This window comes from Nycticebus coucang, chromosome 6, assembly GCF_027406575.1.
Source record: "Nycticebus coucang isolate mNycCou1 chromosome 6, mNycCou1.pri, whole genome shotgun sequence".
Classification (NCBI taxonomy): Eukaryota; Metazoa; Chordata; class Mammalia; order Primates; family Lorisidae; genus Nycticebus; species Nycticebus coucang.
This window is the reverse complement of record NC_069785.1, coordinates 22,153,437-22,173,311: the sequence shown is the minus strand read 5'-3', so window position 1 is coordinate 22,173,311 and position 19,875 is coordinate 22,153,437. Positions and strand designations below refer to the sequence as shown.

The 19,875-nt window shown below is 39.8% G+C and overlaps 1 protein-coding gene across 4 annotated transcripts in view; it reads left to right on the top strand.

The window, feature by feature from the left end:
* Positions 1–19,875, top strand: part of AKAP6 (A-kinase anchoring protein 6) — a 603,334-nt gene that overhangs the window by 406,171 nt on the left and 177,288 nt on the right. The gene's annotated exons all lie outside the window — the stretch shown is intronic.

The window sequence follows — 19,875 nt, the reverse complement described above, 5'->3', positions numbered from 1 at the left end:
TTATATTTATAGATTTATGTATATTGAACCAGCCTTGAGACCCTGGGATAAAACTGACTTGGTCATGATGTATAATTTGTTTGATGTGTTGCTGGATTCTGTTTGTTAGGATCTTGTTGAATATTTTTGCATCTATATTCATTAGTGATATTGGTCTCTAATTTTCTTTTCTTGTTGGGTCTTTTCCTGGTTTGGGGATCAGGGTGATGTTTGCTTCATAGAACGTGTTGGGTAGTCTTCCCTCTTCTTCTATATTTTGGAACAGGTTGAGTAATATAGGTACTAGTTCCTCTTTGAAGGTTTGGTGGAATATTGACGTGAAGCCATCTGGTCCCGGGCATTTCTTTTTAGGGAGATTTTGTATGGTTAATGCTATTTCAGAACTTGACATTGGCCTGTTCAACATTTCCACTTAATTCTGGCTAAGTCTTGGAAGGTGACGTGCTTCCAAGTATTGGTCAATTTCCTTCAGATTTTCATATTTCTGAGAATAAAATTCTTGTAATATTCATTAAGGATTTTTTGAATTTCTAAGGAGTCTGTTGTTATTTCATCTTTGTCATTTCTGATTGATGAAATTAGAGATTTTACTCTTTTTTTCCTGGTGAGGTTACCAAAGGTTTATCTATTTTACTGACCTTTTCAAAAAAACCAACTTTTTGATCTGTTGTATAATTCTTTTGTTTTCAATTTCATTTAATTCTGCTCTAATTTTGGTTATTTCTTTTTTTCTACTGGGTTTGGGGTTGGTATGTTCTTCCTTTTCCAGTTGCGTGAGATGTCCCATTAAGTTGTTGACTTCCTCTCTTTCTGTTCTCTTGAGGAAGGCTTGCAGTGCTATAAATTTCCCTCTTAGGACTGCCTTTGTGTTATCCCAGAGGTTCTGATAATTCGTGTCTTCATTGTTCCAAAAATTTTGCAATTTCCTTCTTAATCTCATCTCTGACCTAGCTATCATTCAGCATAAAGTTATTTAACTTCCAGGTTTTTGTATGAGTATGCAGATTCCTGTTGTTACTGAGTTCAACTTTTATTCCATGGTGGTCTGAGAAGATGTAAGGAATAATTTCTATTCTTTTCAATTTACTTAGGTTAGACTTGTGACCTAAGATGTGGTCGATTTTGGAGTATGTTCCGTGTGCTGATGAGAAGTATGTGTATTCAGTTTTGTTGGGATGAAATGTTCTGTAGATGTCTGCTAAACCCAAATGTTGGATGGTTAGTTTTAAATCTAAAATTTCTTTGCTCAGCTTCTTATTGGAGGATCGATCCAACGCTGCCAAAGGAGTGTTGAAGTCTCCAACTGTTATGGAGCTGGAGGAAATCAAGTTGCTCATGTCTGTTAGAGTTTCTCTTATAAACTGAGTTGCATTCTGGTTGGGTGCATAGATATTAATAATTGAAATCTCATCATATTGAGTATTACCCTTAACAAATATGAAGTTACCATTCTTATCCTTCCTTACTTTTGTTGGTTTAAAGCCTATTGTGTCTGCAAATAGAATTGCAACACCTGCTTTTTTCTGATTACCATTTGCCTGAAATATGGATGACCATCCTTTCACCCTGAGTCTGTATTTATCTTTTAAGGTAAGATGTGATTCTTGTATTCAGCAAATATCTGGCCTGAGTTTTTGTGTCCAGTCAGCCAACCTGTGCCTCTTAAACAAGTCAGTTTAAGCCATTCACATTAACGGGCAATATAGAGAAGTCTGGTAAAATTTTGGGTATTGAGTTTTTTGAAAGTCCAGTGGACATTTTTAATCCTTTTGCCACTGTGGAAGTTAGAGTTTGATCAAAAGTTACTGAGTGAGTTTACTTTTGTGATAGAGGATTGGGCTGGTCATTATGGAGGATAGGTCTGAGAATATCCTGAAGAGCTGGTTTGGTTATGGCAAATTTCTTCAACATATGAATGTCATTAAAGTATTTAATTTCTCCATCATAAATGAAACTCAGTTTAGATGGATACAGGATCCAGGGTTGTAAGTTATTTTGTTTTAGGAGATTAAAAGTCGATGACCACCCTCTTCTGGCTTGAAAAGTTTCAGCAGAGATGTCTGCAGTCATCATAATATTCTTCCTTTGTATGTAATGGTTTTCTTATGTCTGGCTACTTTCAGAATTTTCTTCTTCATATTAACTTTAGTGAAGTCAATTATGATGTGCCTGGGGGATGTCTTATTCAAGTTGAGTCGTGCTGGGGTTCTGAAAGTGTCTACTATCTGAATTTCAGAATCTCTTGGCATGTCTGGAAAATTCTCTCTCATAATTTCATGGAGAAGGGCCTCTGTGCCTTGCTACTTCATTGCTTCAGGGATTCCACGAGGCGGATATTAGCCTTCTTCGAATTATCCAGAGCTCTCTTTGAGAATGATCTGTTTTTGCTCTCCATTTCTCTTCCTCTTTGGGAGTTTGGGAGTGTTCAAAAGCTTTGTCTTCAGTGTCAGAAGTCCTCTCTTCTGCTTGCTCCACTCTGTTACTGAGAGATTCTACTGTATTTTTCAGATCTTTGAGGACTGCAAATTCTTGCTTCAATGTGTGAAAATCTTTGGTGGTTTTGTCTTTAAATTCATTGAATTCTTGAGACAACTTTTGAATTTCTCCTCGAATTTCTAGTTCCAACTTTTGAATTGCTCCTCAAATTTCTAATTCCAAATTTTCCTCCATTCTGTTAATCTTGTTTGTAATTTAAACTCTGAATTTGATTTCTGATATCTCAGCTATCTGTTTATGAATGGGATCTTCAGTTACATCTGCCATATCTTTCCTTGGGGTTGGGGGGGGGGATTGATCTACTCTGGTTATTCATGTTACCAGAGTTTTTCCACTGATTTTGCCCCATGATTATTTTACACTATTTGACTTTTCCCCTGGAGCTTTGCCAGGTACCCATACAGTGCTACGGCCTGAGAAAATGGGGACCTGTTTGGTGTGGTGGGGCTAAGTGGCTCTGTCTTACTTTCAGCTGGTGTCTGTCCGACCCTAGTGAAACAGTTACTCTGGGTTGAAGTCTCAGCTGTGGAGAAATACCAACAATTAAGTCACCCCACCCCCCACAGGCAACAATTGGAAAAGGAAAATCAAACCTTCCTACAACCACACACCCAGGGCACCCCACTTGAATAGTCTTCGGGGGATTGGCTCAGTTCAAAAGGCCCAAATCAGTTGTCTCAGTCAGCACCTGTCTCAGGTAGAAGAGTTTAAAAAGTCTCTGTCAACTAGATCGCAGGGGTCTGCTGACAACTCAAATATGACTTGGTCCAGTGCTCTGTGAGGTCAGGAGGACCCACCGGGCAAATTGATTAGTCTGGGAAGGTTGATGCACCTCTGTCACACCCCACATTGCACTTTTGTCACACCCAGTGACTGATAACCCCGCAGGGCTGTGACCCAGTTGCCTCCAACGAGCAGATATTCCAGGGGTTTGCACCTGCGTGAATCACAAGGAAATCTATGTCTCCTCAGCCAGGCCGCTGCTCTCTGCCTCTATCTGGCAGGGGGAGGTGAGGCATGATACCCTCGGGGGCTTGATGGAGGCTTGGGGTGTTCACTTCGTTCTAGCCCCGCCCCTGATTGATGTTACTGACCAAACAGAACAACTTTGCGGAATTTGTTTCTGTCCCAGCTAAATTTCCCGGCAGAAGAGAAGCTGTTTTGAGTTCACAGAACCTGCACCTCAGGCCCTGTCTTTGCTGCTGCAAAGGTTTGTATTCACAGCAGGGTTAGCTGTCAGTTCTAGCCGCTTGCCCCCCTTTGTGTAGGCTGATGATCCCCTGGGGGACCAGGTGCATCTTAGGCTCAGTAAAGTGGTCCTCTGGGTCAGCCCCACCCTAGGAGTCTGAAGCACTGCATGTGTGTTTTCTAGTCCCTGCATTCCACCCAGGCCCATACTGCCTCGGGCAAACCCTTTACTCACGGGGCCTGTGTTTCTGTCCCAGATCTTCCACCGGTGTTTGCCACCTGAGAAGATGCCCGGCCTCCTCTAGTTGCCCAGAGAGATGGGGGGGTGTGACTCCAGAATATCCAGGGGTGAGCCCTATTGTTGCCCAAAATGGCTGCTGCTCTGCACCTTGGGGCACCGCCGCTCCAGCGTGGTTCCCTCTCAGCCGACCGTCCTCTCCTCACTCCTGTGCTGTAGAATCAGCACTGACCAGCTGCAGTCCAGGCCCCTGTGCACACCTTGAGAAATCACCCAAGAATCTGGACTCCTGGGGGATAGGCCTCCATACCTCAGAGTGAGAGTGGAGGAGAGTGCTGGGAGATCAGAATTGCAGGTAGAGATTATATACAGTTTTACACAGTCTAGGCCTGGCAGGAGAGCACCATGGCACCCTAGTAGGGGAAGTGGGTCCAATTTTTAGAGGGTCTCTCCCATGGAGTATAATGGGAGGACTTTTGAATTCTGCTCATTTGTTTATGGGGTACTCCGAGCCGTTCTCATTGGGGAGGGGACTCCCGTGTGCTTGGTGATGGATTCTGTACCTTTTTTTGTATCCTTGGGGTCGCAGGTCGCCTCAGCAGGGTTGATGTGCGTTCTTCAACCTTCTCTTTTGGCGCAGCTCTAATCCGCCAGGTTACTTGCTAAATTTCTGTACTTTAACTCTCCTTCTGGACAGGAGCCTCTGTGGAAAGCTGGCTTTAGTCAGCCATCTTATCTCCTCCCCCCGAGTTAGTGTCATCATTATCTATAGTGTTGACACTATTTACCTTTCTTTTGAGTATAATTACAGACATATGGATTTTGTATTCAATATACAACAATCAATTACAACAATTCTTTTTGATGCTTGTATTTCCCACATTTGCCAAAAAGGAGCCACTTCATAATGGCGCCTGTGTCCTTTTGACAGATCCCCACTGATCAAGGAATGCTTTTGGATTCCTGGTACATGAAGATGTCCCAGGCTCACCTTGAACTTTCCTGCACAAAACTTTTAGAAAGACTTTTAAAATGATATCTTCAGCACTGCTTAGAAACAAGCACTACCAGACTCTCTATTTTCCTATCCATTCATTCAGCAAGTGCTTACTGAGCATCTGCTCTGTGTCAGGAACCTGTGTGTGATCGCAAAACAAATCTGGCTCAGCTGTCCCTCGTGGGGAATGTAGGAGAGAGGAGTCATGAGTAACTATAAGGTGGAGAGAGGTCTGTCTTATACTAGAGTGACAGATCATGTGTCAGGGAAATTCAGGTGATGGGGGAGGTTCTTGAGCCTAGGGGAAAATGTGAGATGTCGAGTTGCAAAAATGGAGGAAAGCCTGGAAGCAGAGGTGGTAAAGCTACATACCTGGGAGGGACACAGCATAGTCTGACATGAGTATGGGTGGGTTTTGCTATTTGTCAGAAAAGGAAGTCATGGAGGGCACATGGGGAAGGTGAACTGAGATTCAGCTGTAATGCCAGGTATTTAAATACCAGGCTCAGACTTTAGATTTTCTTCTAAAGAAAATGGCAGTCATAAGAAGCTTTTGTTCTTTATTGTCATTATTTGCTTTTTAAATCAAAACAACAGTATGACTGAAAATGTGCTGCAGGAAACCTTGTAGGGAGGCCTTTTTCTCATCCTAAGGGGAAATATAATCATATAGGTGGTAGGTTGGATGCTGGATAAGCTGACCTGGAGAAGGTATAATGACTCAAATTCAGGGTCACTAGCTACCCCTATGACTTGGCTGTTACATGCAACTGAAGATCACTAGAGGGATTTAATGCTGCCTCACAAATAAGGATTGGTTCAACTGCCCATAAGCATGAGGAATTCAATGCAGCCCAGGTAGCTTTCTCCTAGGCATAGCTGTCCTTCCTTCTTAGTTCTTTGTCCACACCTTGGTAGAGCTATACTTCCAGGTATTATTTACATGGTCAACTTCGACTGTTAAGCTACAGCAGAAAAGCAAAATGTCCTGAACAACCAAAATACTAAGAATTCAAAGCCTGGAAGACCATGATATTGAAATGTGACTTCTTGTGCTTTTATTCTGAGGCTACTTACTCGTGTTTTTAAAATATATTTATTAGAACTTTAGTTATTCAGCTTCTCTGCTTCATTTAATATACCACATACGAAAGAAATGAAGAGCAAGGAATAACTCTTCCATCTCGATGTAGTTGAAAACATAAACTATGAAAACAGAAATAAGAACTCAAAAATCATTGGGTCTAAAGATGTTCTATGTGAATAAAACATCCCTAATAATACCTGTGAGTTTAATTGCATGTTAATAGATGTTTATATTTTAATAGTCATCCTTAGAAGGAATTCTGTTTGAGAATATGAAATATCACAGACTTCTAACCTAAATGGAAGGAATCAAATTTAAAAAAGCATTGTTGGCATGTAAAGAGGTAAATTGCTTCATCTTTCTCCCCTTTGATAATTGAAAGCTAAGTTAGGTACATTTTGGAGTCTCTAGAGAGCTCAGTTTGGGGGTTTGACCATTTAATAAGCATTTTCATTTTCCTTTGGTTCCTTCATGATTTGAACTTTCATAACTCCTACATGTTATTCAGCTGTTCTTCCCTACTATGATTTTGAGAAATCTGTTTTCCTTCTATTGTATGGAATACAATATATTTTCTTCATGTCTTAGCTTAGTTGGGTCTTTTATCTCCAAGGTTAAAGTTTCATAGAGACTTTCTAAAATTAAACATCATCACTTTAAATTAAAACATAACAAGGAGGCTTTATAGCCTATCAGGGCTTTTCTGTTTACAAATTTTAGGCAATCTAAATCCACTTTTTAGACTGAAGGAGTCTCACGAGACTTTGGTCAAACCATCCCTTTTAATGGTATTTAACCTGCCATAGCTCAGGGGAAGTCTTTTGAAAGCAACCACTCACATTTTACCTCTCAGATTGGCAGTCTGAGCTGTTTGTCATTCCTGGCCAGGAATCTCTGCTTTCTATAAGGATGTTGCATCTCCTTTTAGCCTCCTACCAACACAGTTCAGTGAGCTTTCACTCAACTCATTCATTCAACACACAATTTCTGGAGGTTGGGGATACAACTATGAACAAGAAAGATATGGTCCCTGCCTTGTGGAATTTACATTTCTGGATAGGGATAAAAAGTAAGCAAACATGCCAATAAGAAAAATAAAGTAAAAATTACCCAGTCAAAGGATATGAAGGTGCTGTCCATGTGAAGAAGAGAGGAAGAAAATTCCAGGCAGAGGAAACAGCATGCCCAAGGTGAGAATGAGCTAGATTCATCGAAGGAATTGAAATTGAAAGAAGCTCAGCATAGCTGAAGTGTGTGGGCAAGGGAAAGAGCAGCTTCGGAGGAGGCTGAGGTGATGGACAGCCAAGGCCAGACAAGGTAAGGTAAACAGCAGAGACTTTTGTACCCAGTGAGAGAGGTGTCTGCAATATACTGGTTGAGGCTGAGGTCACGTCTTTCCTTTAAATAGATTTTGAGTATGGTATCTAAGATCTACATTTGCATTATCATATCAGGGGGAAAATAGTATAATATGGAGAGATTTTTGTGGAAATTAGTCTGCTTAGGAACCCTTTTACAAATGATCAGTCTTTTGGTTTAGGAGATTATAACAGTTCATTTATTCATTCTAGTCCTAAAATAAAGAAAGAGTAAAAAACATCTAATTTTGAGATAAGCAAAATACAGGAAGAAAGCAGGAAGATGTAATTATGCTTAACCTGTCCCCTACTTAAAATATCAGTATGTCTGATGGATAGGGAGTAAGCCATCGAAGAGGAAAAGAAAATCTATATTTGTATTTATTTTTCATTCTTCTCTGGTTATGTAAATGTGCATTTGTATTTTTTCTTTCATTCTTCTCTAGATAGACCCTGTATTTTGTTGTGTAAAATGTGCTTACTCCCAAGTATAATGTGTGCCCCCCTTTTTGACCTAAACTTTTAAGTAACCTCCCCTCCAGAAAGTGGCTGGCTCTTGGCTGGTAGAGCCACATCTACTCACTCCCCTGGTGAAATGCATATTCACCTCTTTCCTGAGAGCCCTTCCCTCCCTGCTAGATCAGGGACTGCGCCCCAGATGGCGATGCATTTGGCTGGTGGGGTGGGAGCTTCTGAGGCCACTCAGCCTGCAGGCAGCCAGCTGGGTTCCTGGAGCCTGCATGAGGCTCCCGGTCCTCTTGTGAGTGGCCAGGCCTCAGGCTCTGTTCTTGCCCTACACTGCCGGCCACAGCCCATCTCACCAGCTCTGCCATTGCCTCCTCCTCTGAGCTGAGCAGAGGCTGCTCCAGTCCACTCCCACCAGGTCTAGAACTGCTCTCCTGAACTGGAACCCTGTGTGGACTGGAACTCCGTGTGTGGGGTTTGGGGGTGGGGGGCGGCAGGAGGGAAGGCCCCTCAGCCCAGAGGCCTGCTCGGCTTTCTGCTCCTGAGCTGTACTACACATGTATAATGTACATCCTTATTTTTTCCCCAAACATCTGGGCAAAAATGTGCACATTATGCAGGGTAAAATATGATAATAACGAAGATGTTGTGAGAAATTTCAGGAACAACTAAGCAACAAGTCAAGTTTTATAAGCGCCAGGCACAGGGGTGATCTATCCATGTAGTCGTAAAGATGGTACCAAGTGGGTAAACACTGTGGCAGAGTTGTGGGTGTGGCTTTGTCACATCTCTACCAGAAAACAGCCCTATTGTTCCTTTTAATATTTGGTGAACTTGTAGAAAAAAGGGAAGGATTATTGGATATGGTTTTGAGTTTTAACTTAGTCCTAGAGTTCGACTTTGGAGAAGATTATTCCAATGGCAACTTACAAAAGAAATTTGTTTAAGACCATTCCATTTGGGGTTCTATGAGCACTATTATGGTAACTGCTCTCCACAGAACATACAGGCTTGTATTTTCCCCTTGCTCTTCTACTAACTTTATTCTCCTCATCCACCTTCTTTGTGTGGGGTCTCCTCTTCAGCTGCCTTGTATCAGCCAGGTTCTGAGGCTCTGTGAGCTTCCCCAGCTGTGCAAATTGAGGCCCCATAGGAAATCCCAGCTTCACATAATCTCCGGAGACCCAGACCATTAGGATTTGGACCAGGATGAGTCTTAGGCATAGATGAGGAAGGTAAACGTCTCAGACTTGGAGGCTTTTCCAGTTTCTCTCTCCCCTGACTATGCAAGTAGATTTCCATCCATACTTTTTCTTAAAATTATCTTGTAGATTAATTCATTTCTGTCTTTAAGTAAAGAATATTGAAATTCATGAACTTAGAGATATCCTCTGTTAAGATGTCAATGCCTGTGAATACTTTATATAAACTAGTACATCAGATGTCTTCCCAATTCAATAGCTATCAAGAGTGTGGATGGGGGACCATGGGCAAGGTCCCAGGTAGTGGGAAGCTATAGCGTAGAGGCCATTACATATGACTTCGAGAATTACTGGAATATCCTTATCCAACATTTAAGGTATTTAACTTACTTAGCATCCTCTTCTTCCATTAGAATTTTTCAATTAAACATAAGTATCTATCTTTACATTATTATTATCCCTTTAGTAAATTGATTAACAACCAATTTATTAAAAAGCAGAGTTTTCCCTAGAAAAATATTTTGTTATTGCCTATAAAATTAGCTGTAAATAAAATATCTAATGTAGGTTTTAAAATGACTGTTCTGATTTTCTTACTTTTCTGCATCTTTAAATATTTCTTACATACCAGTGGATCACATCTCAGTATATTATCTAGGTGAAATATATTTTCTCCCTTTTAAATACTTTTATATTCTCATCTGTTTTTTATGGCATGTTACTGCACGTCTCCAGAGGCGCACAGAATTTTTATTTTCAAGTAAATTTATATTAGTTGCAGTCTCCAGCTGTTTTAGATATAGGATCATTTCCTGTTGGTACTGTTTCCAGGACAATTCTTTTTTCCCTTCACAAAAATGAAAAATGTAATTTAACAAAGTCATCCTATAATTGCCTTCATATCTAGCAAGGTATCTAGCAATCTAAATACTTCATTTTATTTAAAACATCTGTCTACATAATATCCAGTGATTGTCCAGGGCTATATCATCCTTAGGAAAGGCAGCTGCTGCCATTTTTATTTAATTTATAAGGAACCGTCAAAAATGCCTTCTTAATATATATTAAGTCTTCTGCCACTATGTCATATGAAATGTTTTTTAAATGAGAATTTTTTTTGGTGCTTGCCATTAATTTAATATTTTTCAAATTGGGAAAGACCATTATTTAAAAAAATCACTATGGAAATATTCTAAGAATAGTAAGCTTTTGTTGTATATATATCAAAGTATCATAATAAAAATGTTGGTATGCTGCTTTGCTCAAGTAACTAGCTTCACGCTGGAACTGTATTTTAATTGCTAAGCTTTTTTAATGTCATTTTTCTGTAATGTTTTTTTCCTTCTGTAATAAAAATGTGGTCTTTTTTATTGTGAAGGCTTTTTGCGGATTAGAGCAGTCAGTTGATATTTTCTTGTTATTTTTCAGAAATTGAATAGAGAAAGATGGCAGCTTCTATGAAAGCTCTTTTTCTTGGAAGTAATATGGGGTTTTGCTTGTAGAGGAACCTATTTGTAAATTCTGTGCATTGTGCATGACCCTTGGAGCCTAAAATGAAGTGTTTAACTTTTAATAGATCATATCAATTTAGGCTCAGCTGAATGCCAAAAACAGCAGACACTCGGGCTTACAATAGTGTGTCTAAATGAGAAAGTTTACCTTTTCCAGGGAAATAATCAAAATATTCCTTTTTGGAACACTAAGAGTATGAAAGGGAAATGATTATGGTTCCCTACTGACATACTGTTATGATTGACAGGAAAAACCAACATGCGTGCCACCTGAGACATCTTGTTCAGGAACTTTCTGGAGAGTAGTAAATTGGTGTTGGCACAAACACAAAAAAATAAAATGACTTGATTCAGCACTTTTCAATTCTAAATCCCCAAACACTAAAGAAAGAAGTAAATATTCATCAAATGATCAAAATTTATATTGATTTTTATTCTACATTAGCAGCTCAAAGTCAAGATTCTTGACAGGGTGGATGTCGGTTTGAATGATTCTCTTTGAAATGAGGATATAGGCACCGAGCTGAGTGCTACCATGCATTGCTGAGCCATAGGCCCTGATTATCAGAACCCTAGGAGGCTAAATTTTTAAAAGAACAGTATAAAGGCACCCTTGTTGGGTTCTGTTTTGATAACTAAATTGTTATTATTAGTATGTAAAGTAATTCTTGTTGTTCCTGTTTCATTCCTTCCTTTCTATCACCATCTAAGGACAATTTTATAGAATTTCAAAGGAACTGGAGTGCACATTGTTGTAGTCACACAGTTAATAGCAGCATTTGCCAGCATAATTGTACTTGGGAAGGAAGTGCCAGTCCTGCAGGGCAGAAGAAGCTAAGATTGTATCTTCACGTTATACATCTTTAATTTTTAGTTTCTGCCAGAAAGTAAATAAGAATTTGCTGTAGTGGAATTTAGAAGATGGGAAATAAGGATGCTGCCATAGAATATAAACAGACAATGCCTATGTCATTGTGCAGAGATTTGCTAAGAAAACAGTCGTGGAGAGATACCGAAAATTCCAATCATCCTCTCCAGTCCACACAGTATAATCACGCTCCCACCCTAGCTCATGACATAAAATGCTAAATTTTTTATGAGGTTAACAAATTGCATTACAAAAAGGAGGGGGTGGTGGTGGATGGAGCTCTCCACAAGTGCAATTGTTTGATATATTTGTTCTTTATATTTGTTAGGTAGATACGTTTTTATTGTTGTTTTTAATAAACATCTCATACGGCATTAAAATGAAGGAAAAGGACATGTTTATTTACATATCAACAAATGCAGAAGAAATAATGAATGTAGCATTAATGTTAATTTCTACACTTTGTTTAAATGCTTACCATTTAACAAACATCATTAAGGACAAAGCTTTAAGTGGAATTTTCTAAATATTATGAATGTTTTTAATGGTTTGCAAACAGTAAGTTAATAGAAATAAAGATGACCTTTTAAAGGTTATATTTATATACATTTTTTTACTTAAATCAGTTGTCCTGATGTCCTTAGACACATGATCTGTAAGGAAACTGTGAGAACCTAAGGCTTGATTTTCTGGAGCTGCCAAAATGACCATAGTTTTGTTACATACAAATTAGTATATGCAATAGTCTTTGCTTTGAGAGTCTTTGTTAAGTTTTTGATATAGATTTAATTTTTAACCAAGGAAAATATTTACTTTTATAAAATGTTCATGACTTTGTTATCCAATAATAAATAAAAAGAACATTCTAAAAAACTGGCTAATTATTTGTCAACATTTATGAATTGTGATATTGGTCTCATCTTTGAGTGAATATTTGCACTCCTATTCTGTGTAATTTTCATGTTATTCTAGATCATACATTTCCCTGAGGCTGGATAGGGTACCTGACGCAGAGGCACACTTTTCCTCACATGTAAGAGACTCTCAAAATATACTAGTTGAATGAATAAATGAAATTCCTTAACTGACTTTACTCCAAAGAAATACATTGTTCCTTTAGTCCTATGACTCCCTGCTCTGACTTTGTGCAAAGAAAGCTTTGGCACCCACACATTCAGTCACATATGCAGACTGGAAGAGCAATGTGAGAATCTCGTTTGTTATAATGCCAAATGTTATTTGCATTTAGCCAGAGACAATGCATCACTATCACATATTGTATTACTATCACATATTTATATTTAGCCAGAGACAATGTATCACTATCACATATCACTAATTATAGATGTGTGAATAAATACCCATAGAGAGTTCATTTCTGGACAAAGAAAATGCACTTTGAATTTAATCTGAAAGGTGACTTATTTTAGAAATTATGAGCCACCAACAATGACACTAAAACAAAAACACACAAGATAACCAGAATCTTAGGGAAAAAACACTGTAAATGTGACAACTACAAATCCTTGAATGAGTGTGGGGACCCGTGCCAAACAAAAGAGTAGACATTTCCAAGCATAGATTCTAATCAATCTTGGAAATCACTGGAAAGGCCTCATGTGGGGGTCTGAGACCTGAAGGTCTTTGCAAATGAGGGAGTCATTCTGGGCCAGTTGAGTAAGAGGAATGACACTGGGGGGAAAGAGGGAAGGCACAGTATCTGTGCAAGGAAGAAAAAATAAAGGCATGATCTTACGTGCTTAGAGATACTGAAGATAAAAAGGACTGTAGTAAAAGTAAGAAAATATCCTCACATGATGAAAGTGTTACCAGAAAAATTGGGTTCCCCCTCCATCAGATCCAAGGATCCCTGTGATCTTGAGCTACTGTAGACTCTTCAAAATGCAAACTGTGGCGTTGTTGATATCTCTTCCAGAAGCCCAGGGGGTTCTTGAATTAAAGAAGCTTTTCTTCTCTCCTTTTATTTTTATGGAGAATAGTAAACAAGTTATATATTTCAATAAGCTTCTTTCTTCTGTCAAAAGAAAAAAGTCTCTTTCCTAAAGGAGAATGAAACCAACGATTTTTTTAAATACTGAGGGTATAGCCTTCAAATCGTCTATTCGTTTGTGTTTTTTAAACTTTTAGATTTTCAAACTCATTTTCATAAATTCAAAATTTATTCATTCAATTTGTAAAAAGTATGTGTGTATGTGTCACACACCCTGTGCTGTGTGTTTAGGACACAGCAGTGAACACATGCACACAAGCCCCTGCCTTCATGGAGCTTCCAATCCACTGGGGGGAAGTGGGATGATACAGAATACGTAAAAGGTTTGGCTTCATATGGTAGGTATGTAGGAAGGTGGTGGTGAGCCTGAGTTGTGGCTTTAAGTAGCAGATCAGAAAAGACCTGAATGACAAGATGACATTTCATCAGAGGGCTCGGGAGGTGAGAGACTGAGTGGTCAGCAGACAAGATAAAATGTCCCCACCAAGAACACACCTGGCAGCTTGGCTGGAGCAGGCAGGAATAGGTTGAGGACTGAGAAGGGACCACTGCAGGAGGACTGTGAGCAAAAGCCTGGGTGGAGTGTGCTTGAGAGAAAATGGAAACACCAAGAATGGATAACACAAGTAAAAGTGGTTTTAATGCAGTGAAGAACAGAGAAATGGAGTTAAAGCAGAGCAGAGTACTGATGGGTGTCATTGGAGTCTATTTTCCTTTCTTTTTTTTTTTTTTTTTTACCATGGGGAAAGAAACAGCTCTTTTTACACCAATGTGCTTATGCCAATAATGCAGTAGAGAAGAAAAAAAAAAAAAACTTGCTACAAGAAAGAAATGTGATTTGGGAGAGTAATCGTCTTTGTGTAGGTAAGAGGAGGCCAGATGCAAGGCATCGGCTCTAGAAATATGGACAGCTTCCCCCAAAACGGGAGGTAGCAGAGGGCAGGGGCCCAGGTTGTTTGCAGGTAGGTGGCAGATATGGGGACCTCTAAATTCCTGTACAAGTGAGGAGGGAGACCTGCAATGGTATGAATCAAGAAAGAATAAAATTAATTTCAATATTCTCAGGATGCTTAATCCAGCAGAGAATCCTGGGACATGTAACGATAATGAAATCATTATTTCTTAACTAAATTAGTGCTTTTCAGAACAAGGATAAGGCATTTATCTATATGTGATTATAAAAGTGAGTAATTTTTAATCCTTCAAGATTATTATATTGACTAAAATTTCTCCCCCAAAATGTGTCATGCACTATTTTGTTATTACTTAGATACACAAGAGCAGAGGGCAGTATGTGGTTGAGTAATGATTTGGGTCCCAAAGATGGACATTAAATTTGAATCACCATGGACCAAGCAAAATCTCAATAAAATATTTTACAACACTGTGTTTTGTGTCCTGATTAAATTATTAATTTGTAGTCTAAATTCAAAGAGGAATATCTCTAGTGATTTAGGCACTATATGCATACAAAATAAAGGGGGGAAACATGGCTAGCATTGTTAAGTAATGAAGCAATTGTATTAAATCTTAGATGAGAAGGCAGTACTTCTAACTTTATTAGGCTACTGTAACTGAATATTACAGACTAGGTGGTTAAATAAGAGGAATTATTTCTCACAGTTGCTGGAGGCTGGAAGTCCAAGATCAACATGTCTGTGGGTTTAGTTTCTGGTGAAGACTCTCTCCTTGGCTTGCAGACAGCAGCCTTCTCCCTGGGTCCTCACATAGCTTTTCCTCTGGGCCTGCACACTTCTGGTGTCTCTTCCTCTTCCTATAAAGCAGGCGTCCTCAAACTTTTTCAACAGGGGGCCAATTCATTGTCCCCAGACCATTGGAGGGCCGGACTATGGTTTAAAAAAAAAACTATGAACAAATTCCTATGCACACTGCACATATCTTATTTTGAAGTAAAAAACAAAACGGGGACAAATACAATTCACACGGCTTCATGTGGCCAGCAGGCCACAGTTTGAGGACGCCTGCTATAAAGAAATCAGTCCTATTGGATTAGGGCTCCACCCCGATGACCTCATTTAACCTTCATTACCTCCTTAAAGAGCATATCCCTAAATATAGTCACTTGGGGGCTTAGAGCTTCAAACACAGGAATTTGGGAGTAGGAGGACATGATCCAGGCCATAAGATGATGTTAAACATTTGCTAGATGTACTTACTAGTTCCTAGGCTCGCTTAGGCATTCTCATGGTTTGGTGTACTGAGGATCCAGTGTGATGGGGACTGCCGATTCTCTTCCCCCTGCAGTGTTTTCACAGCACAGCAGGTGGCAGAAGTTCTACTAACGTGTTTGGACTAAGCCATCAGGTAATTATCTTGTGATGACAGAAAGTGAAGATGGAGGAAGAGTAAAGCCATCACAGAAACAGTTTCTTCTGGCACTTTGTTGTACAGGAGTAGCACCCCAGTTCCCTGATGTGACATTCTCCATAGTCTATCTCTTTCCACTCTAGTCTCTTCTTTCAAATTCCCCAAAGCTCCGGCCACTATTCTCTGAACTTGCCACCTCCTTCCATGACTCTGAGCCCCTGCACAAATGAATTATTCTGCCTATAAAGATAGGTACCTGCTTCTTCACCTGACAAAGACATACTCAGTATCTCAGTCCTGGGCCAAATGCCACAATAAATGCCAAGCCTTTACTGCACCCACTTCAAATAATAAATTGTTTTATTTTCTGTCCTCCCTGACAATAATTTCATTTGGACACTTGTGGTTATCTGCTGTCGTGGCTCTCTCCCCCACCACCCTGCATTCCCTCAGGAGAAGCATCTATGGTTTATTCTTCCCTGTACCCATAGTTCCAAGTGCAGTTCCTGAGACATCGTAATGTCTCAGTGAACACGTGAGCAATAAATGGAGGGGTGCCTGGAAGTACAAGTCATTCATTCAACAATTATTTACTGAGCCCTCACCGTGTTGCAGATATGGCCAAAGTGCTGGAAATGCAAATGGCAAAGGAGACACACAGTACTTTATGGAACTTGGAGACATAAAAAATGTAACCAGCAAATGTAAGAATTTTAAATTGTGATATGTTCTACAAAAGAAATTAACCTTGCTCTGAAATAGAGAAAAACAGAGGGAATGTACTTTTGATAGGACAGTTAGAGAAGGCCTCTGTGAGAAGTAACATGTCAGCCGAGAGGTCAAGGGTGAGAAGGCATTAGCGAGAGAATGTTCCAGAGAAGGGAACAATATATGCAGAGGTCCTGGAGCGGGAAAGAGCTGTTTGAAGAACTGAAATGTTTAAGACTTGAAAGAAGGCAAAGAGGACAAGAACATGGTGATTAAGCGAGATTAGTAGGGGAAGAGATCTGGGCAGGCGGAAACCAAATCTTAAAGACCATGGGGAGAAGTTTGCTTTTCAGGTCTGACGCAATAGGAAAGCAGCTCACATTTTATACAGATGGCTCTGGCCACTGTAAGGGAAGAAACTGAAGGGGTAGGAATAAGTGAAGATACACGTTGGAAGATAATTGCTGTCCTGCAGGTGAGAGATATGGTGAAGCCTGGGACTAGGCTGGCAGCAGTGCAGATTAGAGAGAAAGACTGGAGAGACATTTTAGAGGAAGAAGCAACGTTATGGGAAGTAACTTGCTGGGGAAATGAAGGAGTCCAGAATGACTGTCAGGTTTTTGACCTGAGCAGTAGATGGTGCCATTTATTTAAAATGAAAGGTCTAAGCACAGAAAGAGTTTTGGGGGGTGTGGTGAGGATGGGAATAACGAGTTCTGTTTTAAACCTCAAGGCCGAAAGCAATCCAAGTAGCAATGTCAGGGGCTTGGTTGGATATATAAGGGTAGAGCTCAGAGGAGAGGATTGGAAGGCATTCCTATAGTTGGCATTTAATGCTATGGAAGAGAGTATAGAAAAAGAAAAGAGGTCCAGAATCAAGCCCTGCAATAACACACCAATGATCTCAGCTATCACCCAAAAAGCTCAATGAATAAACAATATATAAAACGATTTGAAGAGGGAGAATCCATTGCACTGGGTGAGCCAACATATAATACAGGTGTAGATTAATGTAAGTGAAAACTGATCCTTTTTCTCTCCTCAGTGTCCCATGGCACTCTGATTTCATCTCCTGATGTCAGCCATTGCCTCTATATTGGTATTTTGATCATAATGTTTCTACCCACTTGCTGAACACCCCATTCTTGGAATCTCACCAATACTTCAAATTAAGACCCCTCCGTCCCCCCAAATCCAGCTTGTTTCTTCCATCTGTCTGTATTGCTCTGCTTACAGAGCACCCCTACTTCTGCTGATGGCACCATGGGTCTCTTGGTGACCTAGGAATGAAGACGTGGCTCTGTCACTGAGTAGTCTCGTTTGTTTTTTTTTTAATGAGTAAATTGCCAAATTATTTTGATTACACGTCTTTCATATTATTTAATCAAGCGAAGTTTCCATTTGCAAAATATAGTCACTTTTAAAAGTATCCACTGTTTTCATAGATGCTAATGAAATTCTTTCAACCGGAGATCGTGTTACTATTTTTAAAGGACTATATTTTCTTCCAGTCTTTCTCCTAAAAATTTGTCTTTGGACTGAGATATAGTACGAGAAAAAGTTAAGACAACCTGCAGAGAGATTCAGACTGGCAAAGCCATTCAACCTTAGCAGAAGGGATGACTTTGGTTCTATTTTTATCACATTTAAGAATGAATCACTGAAAGCAGATAAGAACCAGAGAGGATAGCAAAGACCTGGGCCATCTAATTCATCTCCTCGTTAGTGCAGGGAAGTTTCCCATGTCAAATGCCGGTGAGATATTGTGCAATAAACGTTTCAGATTACAACATTTCAATCACTTTGTAAGGTGACTAATTATCTTTCTAGTTGCTCTCAGCTTTGTTCTCTGAATTCCTTTTCCTGTATCCCTGTCATAGGGAGAGGTGTTTCCCTTGGTACCCAAAAAGGGCCAAGGATCACAAAGGGATGAATGGGGATTATTTTCTGTAGTAGTGATGAGACTATATTAGCTTCCTGCTTTATGATCCTTTTTGTGACCAGTAACACAAATTTGTGAAGTTATTTACCCAGAACGGTGCTCAGCTTATTACTTAGATGGTTAAAAACTAACTGTAACTTCTAGATATCAAACACATCCCTTGATACCTCGTGGCACAGATGCATGATTGCTGAGCACCTTATTCTGAGGTCAGTGAAGACTTAGTGTGGCTATCATATTTATTATTCCCTATAGACTTTTGGTGGAAAAGAGGGGGTAGCATTTGGAAGGAATATTGTTTTTAAGTTCTTTGACTGGGGTCTTGTTTTTTGCTCAGGCTGGTCTCAAACTCCTGAGCTCAAGCAATCCACCTGCCTGGGCCTCCCAGAGTGCTAGGATTACAGGCATGAGCCAATGCACCCAGACTTAACATTGTTTCTTTAAGTTATTCCTTGGCAATCTGGACATTCATAGCTAGTTTCTTATGAAAAACAACATAGGAGTGGGCAATGCCTATGGCTCAGTGAGTAGGGCACTGTCCCCATATACCGAGGGTGGTGGATTCAAACCTGGCCCCGGTTAAACTGCAACAAAAAAATAGCCGGGCGTTGTGGCAGGCACCTGTAGTCCCAGCTACTTGGGAGGCTGAGGCAAGAAAATCGCCTAAGCCCAGGAGTTAGAGGTTGCTGTGAACTGTGACGCCACGGCAACTCTACCGAAGATGACAAAGTAAGACTCTGTCTCTAAAAACAAAAAACAAACAAAAAAACACAGGAGTTCTAGAATGGTTTGAGACCTCAGTTTTCATAAGCTATCCATTTCCATTACAGAATCCTAGTTTGGATTTTTACGCAGCTGCCAGTTTATAAAATTCACTTTTTCTCTACAGTTGAGTCTGTACAACTGAAGACCAGGTGAAAGGCCTTGGTCAGCTGAGGCTACTAAGAACAGGTGGTCACGTCTGACTGGACTTTTCTTCATATATGTTATAGAAGTCTGGCAGCTACCCAACAGCTGACCTAGGACTGTTTTTCTGAGGAGAATATGTAATAAAAGTACAAAGTAGCAGTGTTAAGATTTATCAGGAATGTTAAAGGACATGCTTGGGTTTAGTGAAGTACACTACAAAAAAATAGTTCTTTGGTCCACAATGCATGTGAACTTAGCGTTGTCCCCTTCCCGTTACCATGGACAGCATGCCCCTAAGAAGACTTCATTCTCAGTCTCATCTGGTGTTCTAGGGATCCCTAAAGCCACAGAAATCACAACAGCTGCAATAAATAAAGCATCTATTCACTACATTTCCATGCCAAATATTATTCAGCATTCTTTTGGCCTTGGTTTGATAGAAAACAGCATGGTGAACTTACTACCTCTCCTTTACTACAGTGAGCCCCAAGTAATTATGAAAGATTTAACAATTCAAACGTGCATGTAAGCAAAATCACACTATTCCCTCTCCCTTAAAATTATTAA